The sequence below is a fragment of the Protopterus annectens genome, chromosome 8.part0 (assembly GCF_019279795.1).
Source record: "Protopterus annectens isolate FY-2018-M chromosome 8.part0, PAN1.0, whole genome shotgun sequence".
Lineage (NCBI taxonomy): Eukaryota > Metazoa > Chordata > Ceratodontiformes > Protopteridae > Protopterus > Protopterus annectens.
The window spans coordinates 367,603,630-367,627,339 of NC_056741.1; the positions used below are offsets into that span (position 1 = coordinate 367,603,630).

Consider the following 23,710-nt stretch of genomic DNA (forward strand, 5'->3'; position numbering starts at 1 on the left):
AACATACAATGATATTGAACAAAAATCATAGGGTACAAAAGGGAGGGGATCTGGATATGATCTACTCAGATTTCAAGACATCTAGCACATTCCAAAACAAAATACAACATATATTTTGCTAAGGAACAGGTCCAGTGGTGTTATATTTGATTAAAAAATTAAAGGAGAAAAATCACAATTGTGGAAACAATAAACGTAATCCTTATCTTGCTATTTAAATCAGTTTTGTGTATTTTTTTGCTCTTGATTTGAAGCTCACGCTATTAATTGAAGGCATTTTTATATACTGCATTGCTATTTGGGTTCTCTGCTGGGCCTACTATATAGCTGGCCCTAGAAGCTCCTCCCAGTCATATATCCTCTGCTTCTCTTACTGGTTACTGACAGAAGAAACTGGGATGACCCTGCCCTTAGACTGTTAGTGTACTTTGAAAATGACTTGAAGTATGTGTGTTCCTTGTTGCTGGCTTGTCTATCTTTGAATTGCTTGCAATTATTTCCAGGTAGTTGTTAGACTTGCTTCTGGTACCGTTTCACTTTTGACCAACTGACATGTGTTTTTACATTAAGAAGACAGGGACTGCTGTTCTAGTGGCAGTAGTAAATTAGCCTGGTCAGGCCAAGTTGGGGAATGCACACAGAGGCTTAAACTCAGAATTATTTGTTGTAGCTAGTTATTAGATTTATTTCTGATACCTTTTCTCTTTTGTATAGCTAAAATGTGTTTTTACATTGCAAGGCTGGGACTGCAATTCTAATGGGGGTAGAAAGGTAACCTGATCTGTCCGATTTGGGAAACGCTCAAGGGAGCTTATAGAGACAAATGACAATTACTTGTTGTAGCTAGTTGGTACATCTTCATGTATGGCTAACCCGTGTGTTTTTAAATCAAGTAGACTGAGACTGATATTCTAGTTGAAGTAGTAAAGTAGCCTGGTCAGTCCAAATTGGGAAATGCACAGGTAGGCATAAAGTGAAATTGCTTCATCAGCCAGAAGGCTTTTTATTGACCTAGTTTAGTGTTAATCTGTACTTGAGAGGTACTTTTGCTGTGCTTTTACATTAAGAAGTTCCAGACTCATCTATCTTGTGGTAGAAGATGTTCACCTGCTGTCTCTGAGTTAGGAGGCACTCCAGGTAGCTTAAAATGTAGTTGTTTATTGGCCAGAGGTCACAGGATTTAGTTTTCAGCTTTTTCTGTCTGTTACAAATTAGGTGCATTTTTGCAGAGCTGTTTGCCACTCGGTCATGTTTAACAGTATCCTGTATAATAGCAAAGCTATAAAGCTAGTGCTTAGGACTTTAATCCATAAACCTAAATCTTCTTTCTCCTCTCTTTATTTTTCTCTTAACTCTGTCCTTTCTCCTCTCTATAGTGCTAATACTACTACATATCAACACCCAGTTCTTGAAAATAATTTTCTGCATCCAGATTATCTTGTTACTATATAGATATACATAGAAACTTGTACAAAACTGTTAATTTTGTTAACTTCACTTTCTTATATAAATTCTTGTTATGACATTTGTGATGTAAATTTTTGTCTTGAATGACTGTAATTGTAACTGGAGCTTTTCTCCTTGGGTCTCCACTGAAAATGGGCCTTTGGCTCAGTTGGACCAACCTGGTTAACAAATTATAATAAATAAATAAACAACACAGAAATATTTTGCATGGCACTAAGCTAATGTCAGCTAGAAAGTGTCATACAGCACTAAGATCATAGCACTATCTAATATCTATTCTTCACTCTAAACACCATTGAGGTGACCCCTGTGAAACAAAGACCTTAAGTCATAGTAGCCCAGCACTAACACAGGTCCTGACAACAAGGATTTGCAATTTCATAATGTCTCAGCGGCCAGCTTGATAAATATGTGCATTCTGAGACAATGTAGCAACCTTTTTATACTTAAATAACACTACTGCTATAACTGCTACGTTTTTTTCTTATAATGCCAAAAGTAACAACTCAAGATTTTATACTATGCTACCAACTGTTATCTAAGTTTTATATAAGTTCTGATACACGCTGATAAGTTTTATATTGTCTATATATGTTTTACTTTTTTATAATCTTGTAACTTTGCTTATTTTTGCTATTAAAAATTGTTTGTCATCTGTATATGTCCTACTGTTAGTTGTGGAGTTTTTCTCCCGGGCCTCCACTGAATATAGGTTTCTGACCCAGTTGACTTTCCCGGTTAACAAATGTCAATAAATAAATAAATAAACTAAGACAGTATCCAAGAGATGTACATACATAACTTGCTTGGAAGCAAAAATCTTGCTTATAAACAAGGTTGTCAAAAACACACACAGTATATATCCTTCACATATATTGTTGACCACACACATAGACCTTTTTATGCAGAAGCACTTAATAAAAAACTCTCTAAACCTCAAAGACCTCCTAATTTATCAAACTGAAAGACGTACCCTTGGCAATCACTAAAACAGAACCTAACACCACATATAAACCTATGCCCAGTGATTCCCAAAGAGCAAAGCCCATAAGGCAAGCAAACACTTTACCTAGTACACTTGTCACAGTGTGTTCCGTTGTACAACAGACAGATACTCCTCTCACCTGGATGGACAAGGAGAAGAAAACAGTTTGTTACCTATCTAGAGCCAGGATCCTCAATGTCATACATGCACTCAGTTCACTGCACCACAGAAACCAATATAATTCTGTCATAGTTTATGTGGGTGTAAATGACCTGAGGCATACCTCACTGGACTATATGAAAAGAGACATCACAAATCTCTCTGAATATGTGTCACAGATAGGTACATGCTTTGTAATGAGCAGCATCCTACCGTCACCAAAAATGATGCCACAGTATGAACAGAAATTGAATGGTTTTAATAACTGACTTAGTTTCTGGTGTCACTCCAGGGAAGTCCAATATCTATCAGCATGGGAGGATATGGTTAACAGACCTCTCTGCTTTTCCAGTGATGGTCTGCACCTGTCCTCATTGGGCTTTCAGATAGTGGCTAAAACGTTATCCATCTCCTTGCAGACTTTTTTAGGCAATGTCAAAATGACAACACTATCAACATAGCAAAAAACAAAATAGTCAAAGCAACCTTAATGTGTTACTGCTCAATGCTCAGAGCCTAAACAAGAATATCCACATCATATAAGCTCTACTTACTCTGAAGAATGTAGACACCAGTGCTGTTACCAAGACTTAGTTTAAAGTCACAGAAAGTACTCTGGCAGTGGAAGGCTACATTGCCTTCCTCACATTTAAACCAACAGAAGCACATACAGGGGTTAAAGGTGGAGGTATCTCAATCTATGTCAGTCGCAAATGCAGCTCAAGGTTGGTGAAGCAGGATGATGCTCTAGAGTTCATCCATGTCCAAGTCTATATAGACAAGGTTCCCTGCAGTGCATTGGCCAGCAACAGGTCACCCTCTATGACCAACAATGCTCACAGCCCTACCCTGTTCAAGGGAGACTTTACCTACCTCTGTATAGACTGGGAAATGTACACTGCCTCTAACTCACAGGCACAGTGCTTCCTAGACTTCATCAGCTCAAACACCCTGGGCCATATTGTGTACTCTCCATCAGAAGATCAACTATATTGTACCTACCACTCACCAACATGAGAGAGCATTGCACCTCCTCTATCACTTCCTCATTGGTGATATCAGACTACAAAGCTATCTACCACAAAATAAAATTCAACCCAGAAAACCCAACTAAACCTGTAACAGTTAGAAACTATACTAAAGAGATAATACATCCTATTAAGTGATGGTTTGTCAAAATTCACAGCTCCCCCAAACCCTGAGAACTCAGCTACTTAGCCAGAATTATTTACAGGAACCCACTACAAGTATGTAAATGGCTGTGCTGAAGCTGCTGTACCTACCAGAAGTAAGCTCAAATCTAACACCAAAAACAAACCATGCTGATGGAATCCTTACCTTAACAGAATATATAACAAAAGAAAACTGTCATGGCGAAAATCATAAATAGTAACTCTCATAGAGACAAGAGTTTTCTGATTCAACTAAACAATAAACTAAGAAATCTAATAAAGTTTAGCAAGGCCAATAAAGAGGTCAACATAGCCTCTGTGGATAGAAACAATCACAAGGTCTTTTTTAGCTATGTCAGAAATCTTAAAGGTAATAGTCAGCAGTGTGTGAAGAACTGGTGGTAAATGGCACAACTTTCACTGACCAAGGTGACATAGCAAATCTACTGCCTGATAAATTTAGCTCTAACTTCATCCCCAATACTCTCCCCCAGGAAATCCATTCTAGCATATCCCCCTACCACTAGCAACAGGGAGATGGTACTGAAGGTGCTCACTAAGGCCAAAATACTGCTCCAGTTGGCCCTGACAATATCCCTGGTTGCCTCCTAAATAGCCTAAAACAAGAAATAGCAGGACCACTTGAAGCACTCTTCAACTACAGCCTCAAAACAAGTTACATGCCAAGTGAATGCTGGGCTGCAACAGTCATCCCTCTTCATAAGGGTGGGCCATCAACTGACCCCAGGAACTACATACCTATCAGTCTGACAAATCTAATATGGATAGCCATGGAAGGAATTATCATGGAAATGATCAACAAGGACATTGGTAACCTACAAACACTGGACCCATCCTAGTCTGGCTTTGTTAAGGGAAGGTCTTGCCTACTTAACTTGGTCAACTTCTTTGAAAGGGTAACCATGCCTATGGATGAGGGGAAAATGTTGCAAACCACCTACTTTGATCTGGCCAAGACATTCTATATAATACCCCTCTCAGGTATTGTTGACACACTCTCACAACTAGGTATAAATCCCTACATAACTCACTGGATTGCCAGCTGGCTTACAAATATGATAGAGAAAGTCACGATCTGTGATATCACTTCCACTAAGAGACTTGTCATCAGTGAAGTACCCCAAGGCTCTGTTTGGAACCTACATCTTGGAAGTCAAGACTAATGCCAAAGGGTTCTGATTCACCAAGTCCGCAGATGTTTGCAGAAGTTATCAGTTAAACCTACAGAGTTGTAACTTAGATTCTACACTGACCATGATGTACAGTATTGATTTATGAGCTACTGTATACTGTAGTTGCTTGATGGCACTCAAAATTACTGTATACTTAAACTGCTTAATAATAGTCGAAACCTAGTTTGGGATACTTTGCTGAATTTACTTTATTTTTTTCTCTGGTTTAATGCTTATCTGCTAAAATGGTCAGCAAACATATTTTCCAGACAATCTACACTGTTTTTGTTTAGTTGCATCTAGTGTTTGAGCTTTTTAAATCTACTGGTCAGTGTTTACCTCAATTGCTTATTTAAACAATTGCATTGTTAGGTTGACATCTGTTTCTTTTCATAATAAGGTTTGTTAATAATTGATCTACCATTTCCTTGCTTTTACATGACACAGCATGCTTTCTTATGTTGGTTAATGATCAGTACTACCATTCATCAAAGTAGGACTTTAACTTAAGTTATAAAGCAGTCTATAACTGACATTTGATACATTTATTATCTGTAAATGCAACAAGTCATATACTGTTATGTTTATTTTTTGTCTAGCACCACTCGTCCTCTACTGACTAACCCTCATTCCCTGTATCTCTATCACTGCACTTAATCCACTACAATCAGCTCCTTCTCTTTCGTCTTAACCAATATCTTTAGCAGCCTTATCTGTCTACACTGATTTAACCTGTGTTTTGTTTAGTCCACTTCTATTTCCATTTCTTACTTATCCTGCCTTCTTCCTTTTTCAGAGAATAATCTGCTGCTTATCAGCCATTTTTGCTCAATGCTCCTCCACATTATTTGGACAAGCATTTCCTATAAGAATCCTTTGACCAACTGGAAGCCTTAGTTCCTCATAACACCCAAGTGAAGCAAAGTATGTTTCAAGAACACTAAACTGTAATTATATTTATTTTTGTGCTCAGTCACTAGCCTGCCACCAGACCTTGCACCCCTCCCCCTCCTATCTTTATCACAATTTGCTTAAACACATCCTGATACTATACTGTTCCTGTCTCCTCATACCTGCATTTTGATATCTAACCATTTGCTGGTACACTTTATTTGGAACTAAACACTCTATAAAATGAGTTTTTTACTGTGCAAGTACTTTAACTTTCAAGCTAACCTTTTTTTTCATTTTCACTGTTTGTTTTGTTTTAATTGAGCTGTTCCAAATTCAGTGTAGCCCCGCTCTGTTTGGTCCTCAACCCTACCCCCATTCCCACCCATCCCCAATTCAATTACATTTATTCTTTCTATAGCTCCTCCACTACACTCCCATTAATCAGTCCCACACTATCTCATATTATTCAATTAATAACCATGCACTTAACATAACTATCTCTCTTAACACACATCTTCCCATTTTTTCCAAAAACTATTACCCTATTAACCTAAAGATATCCATACCCTATTTCCTCTCACAAATCCAACCTTCATTATATACCTAATCTACCTACCTTCCCCTCTTAATACCTCTTACCTCACACCACTCATAATACTGCAACCTAAATACACTATTCTTCTCACCTTACACACATTCACAGCTCTAACACTATTAACATATAATACTTTTGTCAATCGCAGACAAATAAATCTAGCTCCTAAATCACCCACATTTCCTACATAGGAAAACACCCAAGCAGCTTCTCAAACATAGTGGCAAGTCTAATTGGGCCAAACATGCTATACTTCTCAAAGAGAAAAAATTTAGACTTCACCTTAGAATCCATTCTACAATTACATCTAGTCTCACTCTTCCACAAAACTGTAATTAACCAAAACAGTTACTTCCCATACCTTAATAACCTACTACAATGTGGGGACATCCATCGTAATCAAGGACCCTGACATAGGTTCATAGGTTCATAGGTAGGTACTAGGCTATTGGCCCTAGGGCCTATACAAACCTAGCCAAAAAGGTGCCCTGGCTTTCGCCACTCGAAAAAATAATTTTCCTGTGTCCCTGTCAAGCAGAACCACAGAAATGATCCCCAGGGTGAATTTCCTATTACCTATCCAATCATCAAGATTTTGTTTGAAGAGTGCTAATGAGGAGCTCTGTTTGACATAAATAGGTAGTCTGTTCCAGGGTATGGGAAGTCTCTGGGACAGGAATCTATCCCTCCAGCATGTTCTGCATATTGTGGTGACAAGGTTTAGGTTCCTAGAGCATGTAGCTTGGAGGGATTGGGATTTCTTTAAGTGGAGCATGTCCAGCAGTTCTGGATTTGACATAGCTTTGTATGTTAGGCAGAGATCGCCTCTCAGTAGGCGAAATGCGATGGAGTAAAGCTGGAGTTTTTTGAGACGGTCTGTGTAAGGCATCTGTTTGAGGTCAATAATCCCCTTTGTGAGGTATTTTTGCAGCCTTTCCAGTTGTTGTAGATGTCTTGTGAAGTACATACCAAAAGAGGCGTTGTACTCTATAATGGGTCTAATGAGTGATGAGTAGAGGGGAACAATGACCTCTTTTTCTCTGGATGAGAAACTTTTCGTGATGAGGTGTACCACATAATAGGATTTTCTGACCATTGTGGCAATGTGATTATCAAAGGAGAGACTACTTTTCACCTGTGTCCCAAGGTCTCTTATCACACTTTCGGTGTTAAGTAGACTACCGCCTATGTGATAGTTCATGGGTACAGAGTTTTTACCAAAGGGGATGACAATGCACTTTTTGGCATTGAGCTTGAGACCATGGCTTTGACACCAGGCATCTGTCTCAGTAAGGCCTTTTTGTAGGATGTCCATATCATTAGGAGTTTCGATTATGGCTCCTAGTTTGCAGTCATCTGTGAATTTAGTTAGCCAAAAACCTTCTGTGTTAGCCTGTACTTCAGAGAAGTAGATACCAAACAGGAGAGGACCCAGGACTGAACCCTGTGGTACTCCACTTGTCACTGGTCTGAAGTCTGATTTGGATTCTGCTACTTTCACAGTGTGGGTTCTGTCAGTAAGCCAGTTGGCAACCCATCTTGTGACATAGGGATTTATACCTAGTTTAGTGAGTTTATCTATAAATCCAGAGTGGGGGATGGTGTTGAACACCTTGGTGAGATCTAGATAGGCTGTGTGAACCACCTTACCCTCATTTATGGCTTTGGTGACTACTTCAAAGAAGTCTATCAGGTTTAAGAGACATGATCTGCCTTTTACAAACCCAAACTGTGTGGGGTCCAGAGTTTGGAGATCTTCAATGTCTTTGTTTATGAGTTCCATTATGATACGTTCCATGGCCTTGCAGACCAGGCTAATGGGGTGGTAGTTCCCGGGGTCTGTTGTGGCCCCCCCTTTGTGGAGTGGGATAACCGTCATGGTGCGCCATTCAATGGGCACAAAGCCAGAGGTGAGGCTATGATTGAATATGGTACTTAGGTGGGGTGCCAGTTCATTCTGTAGTTCATGTAGAAGGCAGCCTGGGATGTTGTCAGGTCCCATTGATGCTGTGTTCTTAGCTTTGGAGAGTGAAGTTTTTACCTGTGCAGCTGTAATTACAGGAACTTTGCATTCTTCCCATATAAAGATGGGCCCTTTAGGGGGTGAGAGCGGGGTAAAGTTAGCACTGAACCTATCTACCAGAATGTTGGCAATATCAGTTGGTTCTGTATATTTAGTGTCATTGTGCTGTTACTCAGAGCAGATCTGAGTGTTGCCATTGAGATTCTTGACATAGCTATAGAATGCTTTGTGGTTGTCTTTAGAATCAGTGGCGATTTTGTTTTCATAACTAGCTTTGGAGGATTGTATGAGGGATCTCAGCTTCTTACTGAGGCTGACCAGGGAGTTCCTCCAATCGTGTTGTAGAGTTTGTTTATGGCAGAAGACCACCAGATTGGCTTCCTTTTTTTGGAGGATAGCATCTTGGTTCTGTTAGGGATAGCATGATCCATGCACTCGTGTAAGCGCTTATAAAGTGCATTTGTGTAGGATTCAGCAGTCATACCTCTATTGTCCATCTGTATGGGTGTTGCGAAGTTTGCCACTTCTGTCTTAAGCAGCATGAAGTTGGCTTTGGGAATTTTTTTACGGTTGTTTTCCTAATTGGGGGGGTGGGAGCAGGATGTGGATGTCTAGGGTGATTAGCTTGTGGTCGGATGTGACCAATGAGGAGTTGACCTCTGGTGTGGAACACTGGTCACCCATGTTGGTGATGACCAGGTCTAGGATATTGCTGCCCCTGGTGGGGGTGTGGATAAGTTGATTCAAGGTGTTGGAATTGATGATTTCCAGAAAACTTTGAGCAAAAGTGTTGGTACATGAGTAGTAATCCCAGTTAATGGTAGGGTAGTTGAAAACACCCATTATTAGTGTTGGGTTGTACCTTAATATTTTCCAGTGTATCAAGAAAAGAGGAGTGGGAATCCTGGGACATGGTGGGGGGTCTGTAGCAAGCTACAATCTGGATTGCATTTTTGCCCAGAGTTAGTTGAACTTGGATCATCTCGGATGCATTATGCTGAGCAACTAGCTTGGAGGTGTGGATATCCTTAATGAATATGGACATGCCTCCACCTTTAGTGTATCGGTCCGGGTTTAGTGGCTGAAAGGTGTGGTATGAATTATAGCCTGGTAATGCAGGGGTGCTCTCTGGAGCTTTGAACCAGGTCTCTGTCACTGCACAGATGTCAATGTTCTCCATTTTAAGGAGTGCCTCGAGTGAGTACATTTTGAGGTTTAGACTTCTAGCATTGAGTAGCATTACCCTCAAAATGTGCTTGCTTGTACCTGTTACGGTGGTGAATTTGTCATTTGAACCTTTCCTAAAAAAGGCACTATAGGGGTGGCAAGAGCCTTTGCCAGTATCAGCAATTGCAAGGGCAACAGGTGCAGGCCATCTCTGGCAAAGCAGCATGGTCTGTCAATCATGTCATCCCAGGCAGACAGATACTGGATTCCTTTAGAATGACACCAGAAGCTTAGCCAATTGTTAAAGTCAATCATTTTGTCCTTGTACTGTGGTATCATTCTGGGTGATGGCAGGATGCTACTCAGGGCTAGGGTCATACCTGCCTGGGCTACAAGATCAGAGAGCTCCTCCATGTCTCTTTTCATGTCCCCCTCAACCATCTTCTACAAAGCAAATAATGCTAGTCACCCTGAATATATGCAGCCTGTGTAACAAAATAACTGAATTATGTTCCTGATTAACACAATACTGCCCAGATATAGTAGCTGCTACTAAAATTTATTATTTTATTTATTTATTTTGTTTGCTAACCAGGTAATGTCCGACTGGGCATGAGGCACATTTTCCACGGAGGCCCTGGGAGAAAAGCTCCATGCATACAAATAGACAGTATTAAACAATCAAATTGAACATGCATTGATCTACAATGTACAAAGCAAGTCAGTAAAGAAATTAGTTATATCACAATAAATAACAAATAATTAACAAATTAACAAATTTAACAAAAAATGGCACAGTTAGAGATAATAACTGGCTGCATGCATTAATATTGAGAACAGTGTGATACAGTAATTGCAAGACAGAGAAATGCAGTCTACATAACAGTTAAAAACAAATCAGTATATGTGCATACATTAACTGAGACTGAGTGTATACTCAATATAGCCTTCAGCAGTTAATAGTTGTAGCTGTGAGAATGAGATAGTTTAGGGTAATGTAAGGGAGTATTAGGTAGCTTAACCAGGAGTATGGCCGGATCAGAGCCAGTGTTTTGCTAGATGTTCTTTAAGAAGGTTTTTAAACTCATGAATGCTGGGGTTTTTTACCATAGGTTGAGGAAAAGTGTTCCACAGTTTGGCAATTTTATGGGAAAAAGTGCAGTGCTCTGTGTGTTGTGGGCTTGGGTAACCTTTAACAATAGTTTATTTGAGGATCTTAGAGCTCTAGGATTGCTGTTGGGTTGGAATAAATTGGTGAGTGCTGGGCAGTTGTTAGGTTTGTGAATTATATTGTGGGTTATGGACAGTTGGTTAAATGTTAAAAGATTTGGTAGTTCTAACCATTTAAGTTGGGAGAGTACACAGCAGTGGTGGGTTCTGTAAGGGTGGCCTGTGGCAAACCTGGTGATTTTGTTGTAGCATGATTCCAGATTATTTAGGTCAGATTTATGAATGTTTGTAAATACTAGTGAACAGTAGAGGAGGGTGGAGAGTAGCTGTGTGCAGGCAATGGCTAGTCTGGCATTGTCTGTAAGGTAAGGTTTAATTTTGTAAAGCATGCCAAGTTTGGAGTGGACTTTTTTTTGATGGTGAGGGAGATGTGGGTGTTAAACCTTAGGTTATCATTGATTGTGACACCTAGAAGTTTGGCTTGGCTGGTGGGATCTATTTTGGTTAAATTTAGAAAGTGGAGTCAGACATGTTTTGGGTTTATTGTAATTGAAGACAATTTACTTGGTTTTGTTGGGATTAAGTAAGAGTTGTTGGCTAGTGAGATAGCTTTCTATGTCCTGGAAAGATTTTTCTATTTTTGTATGTAGGTTCTGGGGGTGCGAGCTGTGCAGATTAATGTAGAGTCATCGGCGTATTGGACTATGGAGTCTAGTTGGGTTGAAGAGCTGAGGTTGTTAGTAAAAACTGTAAATAGAAGGGGGCCAAGTATGGATCCTTGAGGTACACCAACAGTGATGGGTAGAAAGGGAGACAGGGTGTACTCAAATTTGATGGCTTGCTGATGGTTAGACAGATAACTATGGAACCAGGACAGGGCTGTTGTGTTGAAGCCATGGGATGATAGTTTATTTAGTAGGATCTGGTGGGAGACAGTGTTAAAAGCTTTTAACATGTCAAGGAATATGGAGGAAACCATTTGGCCTCTGTTTATAAGATCTTGAGTGGCGTTTGTGAAAGCTAGCAGGGCAGTACTGTTACTATGTTTTGGCCTAAAGTCGTGTTGTGTGGGGAAGAGGAGTTTGTGATTAAGGAGGTGGGCAAAGAGTTGGGAGTGAATTTGTTTGTCTAAGATTTTGGCTGGAGGGGAGAGTATGACTATGGAACGGTAGTTAGTTAGATCCTTAAAGGGGCTGCCTTTGTGTAGGGGAATGATGTGGGTTCATTTTCATAAATGGGATACATATTGTTCAGAGATAGAATGGTTGACAAGGACTGATATGGGATAGGCAATTGAGGGGGCAGCAATTTTAAGGAATTCATTAGGTAATTTATCAGCTGCTAGACAGCATGGTTTGAGTTTGGAAAGGAGAGATTTTATGTAGTTTGTTTGAATTGGGGTAAAAGAGAAGGGGATGGGGGAGACAGAAGAGGGAAGTGGTACAATGAGAGGGTGATCAGTTGGATTACCAAGAAGAGATGTGATTGAGTTAATGAAGTGAGTATTAAATTGTGTAGCTATTGGGTCTGAAACCTTGAAGTTGGTGGGTGGGTGGGGTAGGGTATAGCCTGGGTTGAGAAGATTGTTAATATTTGCCAAACTTTTCTGGGGTTAAATTGATGGGTTTGTTGGTATGAAAGGAAATAGTTTTGCTTGTCTATTTTTATCTCTTAGTCTGGTTGCTTAGCTGCTGATATGTTGTGTGATCTATGTTATTTTTGGTAGTGTGGTAAGTGGACCATGCCCTGTCTCTTTGCTTCAGCAGTGCTAGGAAATTTTTACATAGCCAAGGTATGTTCCTAGTTTTTGCTCTTATTTTTCTTGTGGGTGCTAGATTGTTGAGTATTTTAAGAATGGTATTGTTGAAGTAAATGACTGACTGATCAAGTGGTAGGTTTCTATGAGGTGACCAAATAATTTGCTGAAGAAGATGGTTGAACGTGGAGGGGGAAAAGTTTTTTTTTTTTTTTTTTGCTTCTGATAAACGTATATATTGTGTTGGTTTGTGTCTGAGCTCGTTTTCTGTACAGGAAGGTAGGTGAGTGGTCACTGAGGGAGTCTGGAAGGCAGCCTGCTAAATATCCTAGATTGGGTTTCTTAGTTAGTATTCAATCTAGTGTGGACAGCTTTTTAGAGTGTTTATCTATCTGGGTTGGACAAGATATAGTTTGGGTGAAATTGAAGAGATTTAGGAAATTGGAGGGGCTCTCAGTGTTGCAGGAATGCCAATCCAGGTTAAAATCACCCAAGATAATGGTTTCCTGTCTGAAATTAGTTGATTCCTAGGTGAGAAGATTCTCAATTATGGGTAGGTTGTTGCTGGAGGGGAGGTAGGTGGTTAGGATAATAATAGATTTGTTAGGGTTTATTACTAGGTGTGTTGTTAGGATTTCAGAGTTAGGTAGGTCAGAAGGGGCACTGTTTAATAATTCCAGTTTGAGTGTGTCTTTATACATAATAGTGACACCACCACCCTTTTTGTTTGGTCTGTCTAATCTAATTAAATTATATCCATTTGTAATAATTTCCTTGTCTTTGATGTAGGGCTTTAGCCAGGTTCCGGTTATTGCTGCAATGTCAGGTAAGTAGGAGTTAAGGGTTGCATGGAATTCAGTAATTTTATTTATGATACTACAGAGGTTAAAGTTTATAAAGACTAGGTCTATGTTGTTGGTCTTTGGAAGTGGAGGAAGGGGGTGATGGTTAGTAGTATGTTGGGGAGAGATTGGTGGTAGGCTGGGTGGGGAAATGGTTGGGTAATGAGGGATGTGGGTGAGAGGGCCAGGGTTGGGGTGGATGTCAGCCTGGAGTGTAATTTGTGTTATGTTGTATAGAGTGAGTTGTCTGAATTTATTGGTAAGTTTCACATATCTGTGAATGGAAGGGTAAGTCCTATGTGTGGGAAAATGTTTGAAAGGTAGGAGGAGAAAGGTAGTTGTGTTGCAGAGCCGTGAGCTAATGGTTGGATATGTGTGGGTGTGGCTGTTTGAGGAGGATAGAGGGAGAGTAGGTGATTGAAGCTGAATGATGGTGCATGCGTGGAGGGAAGTCAAGCTAAGCAAGAGGTATAGCAGGTGGAGTAGGAGAGTATTAGCTAGCAAGGTAAGGTGGGACATAGTGGATGGTTGAAAAGGTGTGGTGTGGAGGTGAGGGGAAGGGGAGGGATTGAGGGAGGTGTTTCATTGGCTGGAGGTAGAAGGGGTGTGTTTTTTTAGGTATACATCTAGGGAAAAGAGGGGGTTGGTGGGAATCGAGGTAGGGTAGGGAGTGGAGTGAGCCCAGAGTGAAGCAGAGGCTGAACAGGACGGGATGCACTGGGCTGCAAGCCAAGCAGCTGTGAGTCTCACAGACAAAACTGAATCTCCACAGGTATTGTTAAATTTGCAGGAAATAACATATGTTAACAGCCGACAGTGCTGCTTGAGATAGTTTTGATAGAATGGAAACTGTATATTGTCTGGTGAACAAAACTCCAAAAGCTGAAATGGGAGGTTGTTACCTACTTGGGACTAGAATGTAGAAACTAGCTGAGTAAAGCCAGATGTTGATAATGTATGAAGTGAACCCTTGGTTTAGAAAAGAGAGGACATAGGTAGCAAAGTCTTGGCCTTTAGCACAATTTCCTGAAGTGAGTTAGATGCCAAAGTGATACAGAGACTAGGGAGAGAGTTGCATACCACTCAGTATGGGTGGAAGAAAAGTGGTCATGATTGGGGGTTATTGAGCCGAGAAATACGTGTGCACGCCACAGCCTAGATTAGTTTGCACAAAAACAAAAGCTTCTAACACTAGGTGAGGAAGAAACAATTGGGACACGTACATAAAGCTTGTGATGGTGTTTTTCTATTTATGTTGGTTTCCTCCCATCCTTGGCTATACAGCAATCCTTGCATCACTTTGAGGGTCAGTAGATAGAATGGTAGCCAGGTATATTCAGGGTGGGGGGAGTTGAGGTCACTTTTCCGTGTAGTTGACTATTATAAAATAAATGAGAGATGCAATGAAAATAAGATAGTGAGCTTAAGGTGGTAAAAAAAAAATCAAATCTCTAGAAGAGAGAGCAATTAATGGAGGGGTAGTGAATATTAGGAGAAAGCAGAAAGAGTGAAATAGAAGGTAAACGAATGAGAGACAGACAGAGAACAATAAAAACAAAGTGAAAGTTGCAGGCTGGAAGGTGAGAAAGAAAGGTTGAAGGCCTGGAGAGGGTACTCCCGGGTTTACAGATAGCAATAGAAAGGAAAGACAATACTAGCAAGGCTTGAGAAGATAGAAAGGAGAGTAGCTTAGTTAACAACACAGATAAGGAGAAATGGGCCTTTAAATATGTATTGGGAGGGGGGAACACACAGGTAATAGAAGAATGATCAAGGGGAGCATGGGTCAGCATGCATTTACTCTAACATTTGGAGTACACAAAAGTAAGAACACAAAACATAGAAAGGTCAAGGGATGGTAGCATTTAGCCAAGCTGAAATAAGGAGAAGAAAGAGTGAATGCAGTTGCCAGTACCTAAATACTACATGCAGAAATTCTACAGTATAAACAGATTATGCCTTCTAATTGTACAGCACTAACAGTAAGCAAGAAAACAGCAGTAATTAAAGCACAGATTTAAAGAAAGGGGGCTTTAAGTAGGGACTGGGAGGGGAGAAAGCACACAGGTAAAAGCAGAAATGTCAAGAGAAGTAAGAAAACATGGTTAAAACCACATATCAAAGACACAGAGCTTCTCTCACCTGGATATAACATACTGAAAAAGGACAGAATCAACAAAAAACAGGAGGCATAGCATTAACTTATCCTACACTTATACACTAAAGCAAGTCCCACCATTGGCAATGCTGAAAGCTTCATTTTTATCACTAAAAATTAATCTTTCTAAACAACTGTGTATAGCAGTAATATATATACCCCCAGGCCAGAACATCCATATATTAGAAGACTTTCTCACATGGATGTCCAAGGACATCTCTAATGAAACAGGAATAATGGAGGATGTCAACATCAACTGGCTAGACCTATCCAAAGATGCACCAACAAACAGCATCAGTCTACAGCTTTACCCAACTCATCACCTCTCCCACAAGAAAACAAAATAACAACTTAACTTCTGCCCTTGACTGGATCCTTGTCTCTGATCCCCACAGGTACTCCAACAGAAATACACTTCCTAATACATTAAACAACCACCTGCCCATATATACCTATAGAAGCACCGCCCCAAAACCCCAAAACCCATACCTACAAAGCAACCAGAAACCTAAAATATCTTAGCCAAAGTGAGTTTAATAACATATTGGAATCAATCAACTGGTTTATATGAAAAACTCTACCCCTAAATGATGCTTTTAGTTAATTCAGTAAGCTATTCTTAGATATCCTTAACAACTTAGCACCACTTAGAACAAAAAGAATAAAAGCTAACTATGCTCCTTGGCTAACCAAACCCATCAAACAACTGCTACAAACCAGAGACAGGTAATGGAGAAATTGGATAAAAATAGAACTGATGCAAATCTCCAAAACTACAGGCAACTGTATAACAATGCAAATAAATCTTTCATTGCTGAAAAGAAAACTTACTTCTCACAGCAGCTAACCAACCATAAAAACAACCCATTTTTTTTGGAAAATCATCATATCACTTTTCACCCCTGTTTCCAAATAAACCCCCTCCCCCAACACAGACAAGACACTATCTGAAGTGGCCAATATATTTAATACCCACTTCATTGATACCATAGCTAATTTATTCACAGGCTTTATTTCTACTGCTAACTCTACTTCTACTTAGAATCTCCCCCAAAACAACCAACTACAATAATAATACCTTTATTCCCAATAACTAAAATCCATCAAATCAGAATTCTCAGACATCTTCTTTCTATTTGCAACCAGTACCTACTACATTAATTTGTGAACTACTTCGCAAACTAAAACCTTGTTCAACATCCTCTCATTAACTTCCATCAGAATACTTAAAATTTGTCAGTGGCTCAATTGCATATCCAGTAAGCATTCTTATCAATGGATCCATTATAGAATCACATGTCCCTACCCTTTGGAAGAAGTCCATCATTGTCCTTCCGCACAAAGGAGGTAAATTTAATGAACTAACAAACTATAGACCCATCTCTATCCTTCCCTCCATCTAAACTGCTTGAAAAGTGCATACATATACAATTGCTAAACCATCTTATCAACAATAATCTTCTTACACCCACCCAACAGAGCACTACCACCACTCTTATTTATTTTATACTTATAGTCAACAAAACTGGAGACTGCAACCTATATACCTCAGTAGTACTATTAGACTTGTCAAAGGCCTTTTACACAGTCTCACACGAAAACGTCTTCAGCAACTATCATCTCTAGGTTGTTCAAAATCCACCAAGCTGTGGTTTAACAGCTACCTATTCAATAGAGAACAATGTGTAAAGTGGCAAGATTGCCTATCCCAATACTAGACTAACAAAACTGGAGTCCCACAGGGGTCCATTCTCAGACGCCTCCTCTTCAACATTTTCATCAATAATCTACACACTGCCTGCCAGCATAGTACATTAATCCAATATGCCGACATCTCCACCATTATCTCCTCCTCTGATAACATACCAAACCTCTTGTAATAGACACAGAATGCCTTTACCTCAATCGAAACATGGCTAAACAATGAACAATTATTACTTAACCCAAACAAAACTAAACTCTTACTATTCACCCCCTAAAACTTTCAAATCTAAATTCAAAATCTACTCCCAAAACAAAACAGAAATTGAAATAGTGCCAAGTGCTAAGCTACTAGTTATCACCATTGACAGCAAACTCGCATCTGACCAACACATACAAAATGCTATTAAAAAAAAACACTTTAAACTAGGCATACTCTATAGACACACAAACTATATGGATCCTGACATCAAAAGAACACTAGCAAATACCTACTTGATTCCCTCTTTACTCTGCGGAGCACTCATCTTTATTAATCTGCACCTGACACTTAAAACCAAACTTCAGACTTACTACTACAAAATTACCAAATTTCCTACAGGTTCATCATACCCCACGTACTATTGCAATGCTCTGAAACACATAAACTGGCTAGAATTCCTCCACTACCTTGATTACCTACAACTTATTATTGCAGAAAAACTAACATACAAATCTGATAGCTGTCCTGCCTTACAATCTATCCTGCACACCTACATTCCTAGCAGAAATCTACGCTCTATTGACAAACAAATCCTAGATGTATAAAAGCTCAATAAAAGAGCTGGCCCGTGTCTCTACTCCCATACCGTAGCTAAGCTATGGAACAATCTTTCTAGCCATATTGCCAGCAACGAGAATACAAAAAAGTTCAAATTTTTACTAAAAAAACATTTCTCCAACTCATGGATTTGCCCAAGCCCTACAACCAACTAACCACCAATCTTTGTTGACTTGTCTGTCTCCTCTCAACTTCTCCCTATACTTACACCCTCCTGCTAACTTATTCATCCTTCCCTCCCTTTTTCTCACCTTTTTCTCTCAAAACCTTTTTCCACAATGTAATATCAAACACTATCTCTCTAAGAACTTATTCTCACATTTAATCATCACTTTAACTTCCACCTTTTACTCCTCTCACTCACACTTTTCCTTTCATAACTATAACTCGTCCCTCCTCTCCAAAACCTTTAAATGCAATATGATTCTGAAATGACAGTACTCCAATACACACACTAGTTTCTGTGTAAAATGCATCTTATGATACATTAACTTTTATGCCTAATATTTTATCCCATTGTACCACCTATATCTATCCTGCGCAATTTATGAATTCTTATATTATCTGCTTACTTTTACTTTTACTTGGATTTTTATGTACTATGTATACTGTTATTGCTTATTTTTGTGTCCACTGCTTTTGGAGCTTTTCTCCATCGGCCTCTGCTGAAAATGGGTTTCTGACCCAGTCAGACTTTCTCGGTTAATAAATAAATAAATACATAAATAAATAATGACTGTAAATTGGGAGCTATCATAGATTCCCCCATTACACCAATGTTTTACAAAAGTGTCTAACACAAATAAATGACTGGTACAAAAGCCATGGCTTAAAACTCATTTCAAATAACTGTATTATATTACCTTTGGGAAAGCATCCACCTAAGCTAATTACTTTATTGATAAAACACCATTAAGAGTTGATCTGATATGCAGGGATCTAGGTACATATGTAGACAGTAATCAGGCATTCAACCAACATGTAGCCAAGATAGTAAGGGAAACATTCTATGTCATCTAACTCATAAGCAAGGGTATGTCATCCAGGTCCAAGGAAGTTATAGTACCACTCTACTCAGTTCTTATCAATCCCATCATTGAGTACAATATCACCTCTGGCATGTACCTAGCCAGGTACTTGCAACAACTGGAATGGCCTTAAAGGTTCCTCAGATATAGAATCCAGGTTATAAATATCCTGTCCTCAAAGATCACCTTAAGGTCCTATCTCTGTACTGTCTCCTACAGGTTACAAAAAGAATATTTATGCCTAGTATATAAGGCATGGTTGGATCCAACTCTGATGGATCTCTTACACATCCACAAGACAAACAACACCATAAAAAACAAATCCAAGGACCTCAACTTTGTCTACAACATAAATAGAACCTGCTGGAGGGGCCAATATGTGAATCAAAGGATATCCATGCTATACAATAAATTACTAGTCTATTTGAGATAGAGTTCATCCCTCACCCTCTTCAAAAGAAACCTTGATCATTAGATGGGAAATTGCAAATTCATCCCCAGCCTGGCCCCCAGGTCTCTGATGGACAGAGGTCAACAGTAATTTAATTAATCCCCAACTAACATACTCCCCACACACATAACCTTTAGCTACCTCTTTACTAACATATCCCCACCCATTCAAGGAACTCTGGGACAAAAAAAACCCTGCTGGTCATTAACCTAGTATGAACCTATGAGCTGTGAAAGTATATAATGTCTGGACAAACAACATTGCAGCAGGACTAGCCAGAAAATCATCTGTCTGCAAGCCATATAAAGCTCTTTATCAGCAATGAGGCAGTTAGAATATAGGATCAGAATCAATTTTAATCTTGGTCAAAGGGCAAATAAATAAAAGACTAAGTCTAAGTCATTGCTAGACATTGAAATATAATACACCTTCATAAAAAAAAATTAAAAACTGTGCAGTTCTGGATAACATGCTGACAACTGCAAAATGGAAAAGCACCTTATTAGAGTACCATCAGATAATTTCCGTGTAATAACTCAATGTGGCATGACAATAAGGGAAGATGATGCAGGTGTACTAGAGACAGCAGGATTATGCACTGAGACTGAACTATTAGAAGTAAAAATGGGGAGTAATTCTTCCTCTGAATAGATACTATGAGACACTGCATTAGAGGAGTTGTTTGTGGAACTGGGAAATCCTCACATGAATGTATTGTTATTGAATGAAAGAAATCATTTGCTCAAATACATGCAAATATAACAATTAAAGGAATTTATAATCTGAAAAAAGTACAAGATACAAGTGATAAAACAGAAACATGTATTTCAAGGTTTTTAGCATCCATGTAAAGAGCAGAAAGCAGCACTATTCAGATTATAACATATGTGAACTCTGGGGTGACTGCCAGGTACACAACTTTAGTTTAGAAATAAATAGTTTCAATAGCTTGGAAGTATTATTAATGTATTAATATAAACTAACCATTACCACTTAAATAGTAATAGTATTTACCCTGTTGTTACAATATATTTATGTGTATGTTACTGTCAGATCATCCCCTGCTATGGTAATGAGCTTTAACTGTACGAATCATGAAGCTGAATTCTGCTTTTTATTAAATGCCACACATTTTAAAACCTAATTTCTTACTATAATACATTAATGTGCGTACTACTCTATGTTTCATTGGGACTGCATTAATGTCATTTGTTACAATGGCCTTGTGCATGACTAGAATAGATTTACAGACTATCCCATCTACTAGGCAGACAAACAAATAAATAAATTATACATAGATAATAAAAATAAATGCATAGAACTGTGCTCTCAAAGAATATAGCTATGAGATAGGGTTCCTGGGATAAACATCAACTACTTCTGTTGGTTTACAGATCAAGGGATATATAGAGTTTATTCTTTAGAAAAGAAATGTACGGAACAGGTAAACCAATCAGTCCACTGCCTAGGTATATTCTATGCATCAATATGATACTTGAGGAATTACAGTTTATCCATTAAACATTAGGCACACAGACTAGGTAAACCAAGCAGTCCTGCATTTATAGGTAGATTTTGTACTTCTTAGTAATCTTCCAGGAATTTGAATGTCTTGGTTTAATGTCTGTATACACTGTCATTTATCTAATGTCTAGTTCATAAGGTGACAGTTTTTGGGGATGAGTGTGTAAGGTTAGGATAGTACAGAAAGAAGATGGTATGTTTCCTAAAGCTTGCTAATTTAAGCAACTAGAGGGAATTATTTCTTAAGCAGTGATAGAATGATAGCACCCTGTTACTCTGAACAACTGTAAACGAATGTTAGTAGCAAGAGGGGAAGGGAGGTCTCTCCAGAATTTAGTAAGTTGGAATGTTTGGGGATACCACTTTCTGACATTTGAAGCCTGGATTATAAAGTTTAACATCTGACCTCACTACTTGTCTGTCATTGGTAGGAAGACATTTTTCTACAGAAGGAATGAGTGATTTTAAGAATTAAGAAAACAACTGAAGCACCTGAAAAGTGGCTGTTCAGAAGGAAAATGTAGAAAAGATAATTGGGAGGCTGGATTATAAAGGACAAGATGACAAAGTAACATAAAAACAGGCAAAGCTGCAAAGGAAATCCAACCCAGACAGACAAGCTTGTTAGAAAATGTGTGCAGTTGTGTTCTTACATGAGCAAGTGGTAGGCAGACCACTGGAATGCATTATCTTAATGACTTGGTGACTATAAATAAAAAAAAAAGTAATGCTGAAGAGTATAAAAATAGCCCCTGCTTAGTTTCCCCCTTTCTCAATTTGAGACATTCCTGCTTATCCCTGCTACAAATCTCCTTATAGGTTCATAGGTAAATACTAGTCAAGTGTGATTTTTTTGCACTGTAACATCTAGCTGTCACTTTATCTGCTTGCTTGCTTGCTTGCTTATATTTCTTGATTAATCCATGAAAGTATGCATGTATATATGTATGCATTTCTGTCTCTATCTATCTATCTATCTATCTATCTATCTATCTATCTATCTATCTATCTATCTCTCTCTCTTTCCAGTTGTCTCTTAAGTATTTATATCTCTGCCTATCTATCAAGCTATCTATCTATCTATATATCTATACATTGCTAATTTGATGATAGCAATGCATGCTCATGGAAGTAAAGCAGAAGGTAAAGGTATATGACTCATATGCTAAAGGTGAGTTCAAATTTGTTCACAACTCAGTAACTGACATACCAATCTGTACTACTTCACTTGCCTTCTTTTTAAGAAAATAAGGAATATAATTACAGTATATTATTGCAAAATTATACCAGTTGCCAGTTTCAAATTTGTAATTTCCAGAAAAAAATGAGTAATTTCAGGGCATTTACCTCTTGATTTTTTTTTGCCATCCCTTTCTGGTCTCCTCAGGAATTCTACAAAATCCACCTATATTATATTGATTACTCTTGCAAGTTTGAATGTGCTGTAATAATTCGGGTAACACATATTTTAAGGCACAAACTGAAAAATGCAGATAAAAGTTTAAATTTACAAAGGAGTATTATTTTCTGGATCATTCATTCATTCATTTCTATAAATCTTGACTAAAACCTGTCTTCTCCTGATGTTTCTGATTATTTGCTGGAAGTTGAAGTGTACTGTAAAGAAAAATATACTAACTCATACAGGTTTTGAAATATAATTTTGTGTTTGTTTGCTGTTAGTCTTCCTTCAGTTACACATCACATTTTGTAAGTTATTAGTTATCTACTTACTCTGTGGCCTTTCATTTTTTTGGCCCCTTTGGTGACAGTCTGCTTTCAGAAGCGTTGCAGCTACAATCAGAGCAATGAACAAAATTGCCTGAGCCTTCATGGTTTGACAGAGATGCTCTTTACTGATGATGAATTCTCAGATGAATTGCTCAGTAAATGATTACACACTGTCAGGGAAATGTTCCTTTTATAGCAGCTAAGAATTATTGAAACCTCACCCAAAACATTTGCCTCAGCAATTGTGATGATGTGAGGATTAGATTAAATCTCAAGTATCATCATTATATCTTACATGGAAAGCAATAATCTAAGGCTCCATACAAATATAAATGACCTACCATTATGATATCAGCAGGTATAACAGAGTGCAGATGTCATAAGCATCCCTCAATCTTTGTGTATAGTTTTATAATTCATCATAAGCTGTTCCATGGTTTTAATGTCCAAAGGCATCTAAAAAATAGGTTGGTATGTAGTAATAACTTATTTTAATATTCACCGTGCATTGTATTTCTCTCCAAGTATAATGTGTAACAAAAGTTGAATTAAGTCCAGTAGAACTTACATCGTTCATGGTATACATTACTTTTATTAACAATGCACCTCTCTTTTGACATGTGTTGTCAAATGTATCATTTTCAAATACTTGCTCAAAGCAAAACACAGGATGTGGATTATACTGTAAATTTACTTTTCTGCTGAGGGAAAAATTAAAATGGGAGTCAAAAGAATACTTTGTGTGTATGTGTATCTGTGTGTGCATATGTATGTGTGTGTGTGTGTGTGTGTGTGTGTGTGTGTGTGTGTGTGTGTGTGTGTGTGTGTGTGTGTGTGTGAGTGTACTCACATAAGTGCATGTATCATGCTCACA

At 38.5% G+C, this 23,710-nt stretch overlaps 1 long non-coding RNA gene across 1 annotated transcript in view; it reads right to left on the reverse strand.

Annotated features, from left to right (window-relative positions):
- LOC122808024 overlaps positions 1-22,985 on the reverse strand; it is a 39,189-nt gene extending 16,204 nt beyond the window's left edge. Inside the window, exon 1 of the long non-coding RNA XR_006365762.1 lies at positions 22,840-22,985. This is a non-coding gene — a long non-coding RNA (uncharacterized LOC122808024). The remainder of the gene's footprint in view (positions 1-22,839) is intronic.
- Positions 22,986-23,710: the final 725 nt, after the last annotated feature.